Here is an 8,112-nt window from a genome sequence, read left to right as displayed (position 1 = left end):
TGTTTCTTTAAGAATTTGATTCATTGATGTCTTAATTTGATTTGATGATTTATGATTTCTTTCTTTTTGATATTTTTGATGATATTGTTGATTTGATATTTTGTTGTTGATTTATTGTTGAGTTGATTTTCTCTTGTTGATTTAAGATTTTGTTGTAGTAATATTTGTTGTTAAATAAACTTTGATTGATTTTTTAAATTAAACTGAAATAAGATTTGCAGAAAATATAATCTACTTCTACTTTGCAGTAAAATAAAATTTACTACTACTTTGTAATAACTTAAAATAAATAAGAGAGAATTTTTATACAATAACAAGATCCACAACATGTAATACGATAGAAGTTAAACTTGGTAAATAACTCTATTTGATCCATATTTATTAAAAGTAAAAACTTGTTTTTGGTTTTTGTTGGTTTTTTAGTTTTTATGGGTTTTTAAAATTAAACTTTTTTTCACCATGGACATTCTCTGTTGGCTCGTTCAACCTTATCGTCTTAGAGTGTACTAACCTTTCCCTGTCTGCGGTACTAAGCCACTCTTGTAGAGTCTCCAGTTTCCAAAGCCTGAGTATTCCACTTTGAATAATTACTTAGAAGAATAATATTTTGAAATCATCATGATTATCTTTTAATATGTGAGAGTTCATCCTGTCCAACTTTCAGAGTTCAGACTTACCTCCACACTCTTTTTCCCCTAAACGGATCTCTTGTCCTTCAGACGGGTACTTCTTGGTGTTCTCTAGTTTGTCTTACTCCTCATATTAGTTAGATTAACTCCTTTCACATAAAAGATTCATTTTTGAAGTTCAAAATAATTTTTACAAAATGTCTGTACAAAACTCATTTTTTAGATTTTTTTATAATGGTTCATGGATCAAATAAAAGCTATAATACCAAGATAAAACTTACTATCTACATGTTGGGGTCCCTGTTAAGGGTTTTACCCCTGCATGGTAAACATTACCTTGAGGTTTTCGGTGAGAAAAGTTACTGTATCTCTGATACCACTAGATCCACATGCACAACACCGTCTTCACGATGGGGACGTGGACGTTGGGGATGCCGTTCAACTTACTCTGGGGGTCATCCGGGGTGAAGTAACGGTTAGGGCGGAAGCTAAGAAGAGTTAGAGAGGAGAGAGCATGAGAGCTAGAAACAAGAGAGACAAGAGACAAGAGATGTATTCAAAAGACTAGATCCACATGCACAGCACCGTTTTCACGATTGGGACGTGGACGTTGGGGATGCCGTTCAACTTACTCCGGGGGTCATCCGGGGTGAAGTAACGATTAGGGCGGAAGCTAAGAAGAGTTAGAGAGAAGAGAGCATGAGGGCTTAGAAACAAGAGAGACAAGAGACAAGAGATGTATTAAAGAGAAGGGACTTCTTTATTTCATTTGGACTTGGATGGTGGATACAAGGGAAGGGATGAGACCTTATGGGTGTGTGGGTGTTGTGTGTGTGAGGGTGATATGGGTGAGTGTGTCCCCTTCTTACAACATTAAACCTTATTGTAAGCTTATAGGGGTGGTCTTGTGAAATTACGAAATACCCCTCATCTTTACTAAACCACTTTTTCTTTTTTTCTTCTTTTTTTATTTATTAGATTTTGCAAATAAACCCCCAAACTTTTACACTTTCATATTTTTCTTGGCTTTTGCAGTTAAACCCTCAAGCTATCATATTTTCACACATTTTCATAATTTTTGCATATGTTTCCTCAAATATTTCATCATTCCTTTTTTTCTCCAAAGATTTTGCATAAAAGCTCGACTTTTCTACAAATGTATTTTTTACCACATTTTGGTAACCGAGCCCTTTTTTTCTCTTTTTTTTTTTTAGAAAATCTAAAGGCCAACGCATGAGATGAAGGTTTATATTGAAAAAGCATGCTGACATGTAATACATAAAAGCATGCTACCATATATACAACTCATTACTCACTTAAGCAAGGAGTACAGGGTTTATAAAAGCAATCTAAGGTGAGGGTACCACCATGACATGGATTAACATTGGAATGATTGGGGATTTTTTTTTTGTTTTTGTAAATAAAATCCAGGCATTTTTTTCTTTATTGCATGGATGCAACCAAAATATATATATTGGATGGAATTCTATAAGGGCATCTACCTCTTTCAAGCTATAAGCACTTGACGAGCTTCTCAAGCATGCCTCGAGATTCATGCTAGGGTTATGAACATCATCTTGTTTTGCCGATCTTTTTTTTTTTGTTTGGGAAACATCAAAATGTTGACAAGTCAATTTGATGAAGAATTTCATTGATGAGACGTGATAAGGGTTTCAATGAATGGCAAAACATCAAATCCCAGAGAATATTTTTTTATGATCGAATGTTGTTTCTCGCCATTGATCTTCCCACTGCCTTGGGAAGGGGATCGAGATCTGGGATCGGAGAAGAGAACCAGCGATGAGGCTTCTTGGGTTCTGCCAGGGTGGTGACGACGGCAAAAGCCATATATTGTCACCACCTGTCCTCCATCTTGTCCTTGGCTTTCTCGAGCTCATTTCGTGGAAGCATTCCTAAAGAGAAAGAGAGAGATGCATACAAGAGCCTCCATGCTAACATGCGCGGTTCCTTCTCTCCTTCGTCGATGAAGGCAGAGTAGCCGCCAAACTTGGAGATGACGATGGCAACCTTGGTAGGAGCTTCACCGGGATCAGGTGATAGATCAAGATCATTCATTTTTTGGGTAAATTTTTCATGTAGTCACTGTGTTATGGCGGATTTCCACTTTGATCATCGTGTTTCAATTTGTTTCTTTTTGGTTATTAGATATCGATTTGTTTTCACCAGTTGGTCACTTGGGGTTTTTCGGCCAAATTTAAATGACATGGCGGCTGGAAATGCCATGTCATTATTTTTTTAATATTTCTCTCATCCCAGCTGGAGAGAGGATGCTGATGCGGCTAACTTAACCCCAGCAAGGATGCTAACTCAGCTCACTTAATTCGAGTCAACATCCATCTAATCTTCTCCTTTCCCATTCTATGCTAGGGTTCATCCATCCGATCCGAGGGAGAAAGGGACATCCGATCCCAGAGAGAGGGAGACATCCGATCCGGGAGTAGGGATGTAAATGGGGGGAACGGGGGAAAATAACCCCCCGTGGGGCGGGGAACGGGGGAAAATCCCTCCCCGCCTCGCGGGGCGGGGCGGGGGTGGGAGGGCATTCCCCGCCCCGCTCCCCGCATTGACCCCCATGGGGATTCCCTGATTTTTAATAATATATATATATATATTGAAAATAACTTATATGATTATTTATCTATTTTTTAAAAAAATTCAATATGGATATAAGATTATAAGGACCAAATATTTGGATTTATAATATATATTTTTGGTATTTATTAATAATGTTTTTAGATTTTTTTAGTAATATTAGATGTTACTCGCATGTGATGTACTGAATATAATTATATTAAATTTTTAATAAATTTAATAATTTTTTTATTTTTCTATAAAAAAATTAAGATAAAATTAAGATTATATAAAAATAAGATATTTATCAACTTTAAAAGATATAATATTTTTTTAAAAAAATTAATTTTTATTATATATTATGAGATAAAAATAATAAAAATTAGTTGGAAATAACATAATTTAGTATTATGTTATAAATATTTTTAATATTATTAAAAATAATATTGGTAAAAATTTTTATGAGAAATCGACAAGTGTCAAATAGGTCTTCTACTATATATATATATATATATATATATATATATATATTTTGATGCATAGTATTATTAGAATTTGATGTAATTAAAAAAATTGGTGGGGGGCGGGGATTCCCCGACCCCATGGGGATCCCCGCGGGGGAGTGAGTGGGGAGAATTTTTCCCCTGCGGGGAATCCCCGCCCCGCGGGAAGTGGGGATGGGGACGGGGATCCCATTCCCCGCCCCGCCCCATTTACATCCTTATTCGGGAGAGAGAAAGGGAGACACTCGAATCATGGGGTTTCTCAATTAGCGGTGAAGTGAGGAGAGGAAGAAGAAGTGGGTGCTCTGCTGCATGTGCTTGTTTTAAAATTTTGCAGGGACCAGCATAGTGGTCTCGGGGAACTGTCAGCTCTGTTTTGTGGTTGTCAAAATGGTCCTGAAAAATACATCTGTGTTTTGTGTAAATTTTGCAAACATTTAAAACTCTAGCATTTTGCTATTCAGCCAATTTTGTACTGGAATTCCCAGGAATCAATTGTATATTTATTTTGATGGTATGAAAAAAATGAAAAAGAAAAGATGATGTTCTCTTCTATATTCCGAGGATTCATTCTTATTAATTTTTATTCAGTTTCTGACTTCAATTCTGCAGAAAAACTGAAAACAGAAAAGCTAATGTTCTCAGGATTCATTTTTATTCAATTTATGATTTCAATTCTGCAGAAAAACTGAAAATAGAAAAGTTGATGTTCTCTTGTATATTATATCAAATCCATGAAAATACATTATAATGTACAAGAGGTTATACTGAAAAATACTAAATACATTATAATGTACAAGTTATTGTGAGTAAGAATCAATCCAATTAACTGCATAAATGAAATCAATACAACCACTAAGAATCTTTTCTCAATGACTACGAAAGCTCGAATATTAAAACAACCATTAAGAATCTTTTCTCCATTGAGCTTTAACCCACAGTGTCACGTATAACGCTCTCCAACCTACAAAAAACCAACCTCGGCTTCCCAATGGAATTTCTACACTGTCCTCGGCTTCCCGATTGAGATTGTACTCTCTCCTCGGCTACCACGACAACATGTGGTTCCTCTCCTCGCTTCACCGCTGATGGAGAAACCCCGTGATTCGAGTGTCTCCCTTTTTCTCCCGGATCAAATGTCTCCCTCTCTCTCGGATCGGATGTTCCTTTCTCTCTCGGATCGGATGGATGAATCCTAGCATAGAATGGGAAAGGAGAAGATTAGGTGGATGCTGACTCGGATTAAGTGAGCTGATGGAGAAACCCCCATGATTCGAGTGTCTCCCTTTCTCTCCCGGATGTCTTCCTCTCTCTCGGATCGGATGGATGAACTCTAGCATAGAATGGGAAATGAGAAGATTAGGTGGATGCTGGATTCGGATTAAGTTAGCCACGTCAGCATCCTCTCTCCAGCTGGGATGAGAGAAATATTAAAAAAATAGTGACGTGGCATTTCCGGTCGCCATGTCATTTAAATTTATCGATATTTAATTACCAAAAAAACAAATTGAAACACAGTGACTACATGAAAAATTTACCTTTCATTTCTTCTCCTCTCAACCCTACATGCATCCTTTCTAACCAAAAGCCAAAGGATCCGGCCACCATGTACATTGTTGAGGATTTTTTTTAAAAAAAATTGAATTTAATTATTAGTATTATTAATTATTTTTCTTTTTTATTATCATATTTAAATTTTTCTTTTCAACATCGAATAAGAATTAAATTTTTTTATTTAAACTCAAATTTTAAATCTATTTATTTATTTATATTTTTTAATCCGAATTGGGATTAAATTCGAGTTTTTAAAATTAATTTTTTTGAATCACTCAAATTTTTTAGTTTGATTAAAAATAGAATCAGGTTTTATTAATATTAAAATTTCCTTTTTTTTCAAGCATAAATAAACTCAAAATTTTGTTTATATTTAAAAATAAATCATTATTCATTGACTTTTATTTAAACTCAAATTTAAAACTTTTTTTCCTATATAAACACATATGTTCATGTGATTAAATTGTACTTTAAAAAAAAAACAAACGGGTTTGCTTCACTCTCTTTCTTGCTCTCCAATCCACTGCTTCTCGTGCTCTCGCTCGCTCGCTTCATGGAAGGCTTGCATAATGCTCCCCATTCGATGGGAACTACGATCATCGGGGTCACCTACGATGGTGGCGTTGTTCTCGGTGCCGACTCGAGGACCAGCACAGGTATCTATTTTTTGGTTTTTTTTTTGGTAGATATGAAGAAATTTTTGGGGAAAAAAAGAGGATTGTCTTCTTTTTCCTGTGTTGAATTTGAGCTCGGATTTGTGTTTTTAATTTGATTTTTCTTCTGATTTTTGTGTGTTTAGGGGATGTATGTCGCCAATCGGGAGTCGGATAAGATTACTCAGCTGACGGACAATGTCTATGTCTGCCGCTCTGGATCGGTATTTCCTGATCATTCTGTGGATTATTTGTGGATTATTTTTGTTGGTTATCTGAATTGCTTTTATTTCTCATGATATCAGTCTTAATTTGTTTGAATTGTGGCTGGGTTTGCTCTGTTTTGTGAGGATTCACTAATCTTTTTTCCATTGAATGGAGTATCTTTTGTACATGTTTATTTCTTATGTTGATCAACACTAACTTGTTTCGATGATCATTGGCTTTTGGTTTTTGCACTGTTTTTATAGATTGACTTATCTTTTTCCATTGAATGGATTATCCGTGTATTTGTTCATTTCTCATTCATTTTATAAATGATTGGTTTTAGTGCTTGTTGATTTTGCTCTGTTTTACAAGGCTTCTCTTCTTGTTTTTTCATTGAATTTATTGTCTATGTATTTCTTGAGTTCGCATGCATATCAGCGCTAATTTGTTCAAATGATTGTTGGTTTTTGCTTTTGTTTAATAAGGCTTTACATCTCTACTCTCATTTTATGGACTATCTGTGTATTATATCAGCATGATTGGCTTGATTGATTGTTGGACTGCCTTCTTCTGTGTTGTATAATGCTTGACTTCTCTTTCTTTATTGAATGGTTTATCTGTCTATTTCTTGTTTTCTCATGTATATCTGCGTTTATTGATTTGAATGATGGTTGATTTTGCTTTGTAGTATGTGGCCTCACTCATTGGATGGTTTATCTGTGTTTCTTGACTTGTCATGTGTATGGATGATAATTGGTTTTTGCTTTTATTTAGTAGGGCAAAGCAAAAGAGTGTCCTAATTCTTGGTGAGGCACATAAGTTGTGTTCTTTGCTGTAAATATGGGCATAAAGCAATTGGTGGAATTTAGGTGGGCCTTTTGCTAAGTGTAGAAGACCCATAAAGGACTACCTTACATTGATTTTTGTTACCCTCATTGATGTGTTATGTTAAATATGCACTTATTGATGTGAATGATGGTTAATTTTGCTTTTGTTGTATGTGGCCTCACTCATTTAATTTACAAATTTCATTGTATGTTGCCTCACTTCTCACTGTTGTATGGCTTTGTTTTCTCTTGTATGTGCGCACTTATCTGCGCTTATTGATTTGAATGATGGTTAATTTACAAATTTCTTTTTCATGGCAGGCTGCTGATTCCCAGATCGTCTCTGATTATGTCAGATATTTTCTTGAGCAGCACACGTAAGTTTATAGAATTGTGTTTCATTGACGTTATATTTGTCACGTTCTTTTTCCTTCAAGACCTGTTTTTAACAGTAAATAACATTGCTATTCTTATCTCTTTGTTATATGTATTTGTCATTTTAGCCCTTTTATAAATTCCCTATTGTTGCAATGGTGTTTATATCCTAATAAATGTGTTTTATCATTTTGGTTTCAATAATGTGTAAAAAATTGTGTACATGTCCTTTTTGACACAGGATTCAACTGGGAGAACCGGCAACTAGTCAAAAGTTGCTGCTAATTTGGTTAGGTTATTGTCATACCAGAACAAGGTAATCCTCATTGCCAACTTGTTTGAATAGTTGGGATTATTTCCTATACCACAAGGGATTTCAGTTTGGTTTTAATGGTAAATCGACATTGTACCATTACCTATATATATCCCTGTGGTTAAAACTATATTCACCACCATAGAACTTTCCTAGTATGCCTGCATATTACTATTCTGTCATCTGTTTGCAACCTTTTCTTTCGAATATAGCACACACGGCACATGATCTGTAATATAATCACATGATTTGATGAATACTGTGGTTCTTTTGTATGTTTTGTTCTACTCTCATTTTCACCATTCATTTTCAGAACATGCTTCAAACTGGCCTCATTGTTGGTGGCTGGGATAAATATGAAGGGGGACAGATTTACTCAATTCCGCTTTGGAGGGACTATCTTGAAAGAACCTTTCACTATTACGGTAAGTATGGCCTTTCAAGAAAGATCTAGATTTG

The 8,112-nt window shown here is 35.2% G+C and overlaps 1 non-coding gene and 1 pseudogene across 1 annotated transcript; both read left to right on the top strand.

The window, feature by feature from the left end:
* Positions 1 to 5,760: 5,760 nt before the first annotated feature.
* Positions 5,761 to 8,112, top strand: part of LOC120278631 — a 5,743-nt pseudogene continuing 3,391 nt past the window's right edge.
* Positions 6,952 to 7,057, top strand: LOC120279882. The gene has a single exon (XR_005542182.1). It is a non-coding gene; the product is annotated as a small nucleolar RNA snoR103 (small nucleolar RNA).

This window comes from Dioscorea cayenensis, chromosome 16 (assembly GCF_009730915.1).
Source record: "Dioscorea cayenensis subsp. rotundata cultivar TDr96_F1 chromosome 16, TDr96_F1_v2_PseudoChromosome.rev07_lg8_w22 25.fasta, whole genome shotgun sequence".
Lineage (NCBI taxonomy): Eukaryota > Viridiplantae > Streptophyta > Magnoliopsida > Dioscoreales > Dioscoreaceae > Dioscorea > Dioscorea cayenensis.
The sequence above is the reverse complement of the archived record's forward strand: the minus strand, read 5'-3'. Positions and strand labels throughout refer to the sequence as shown.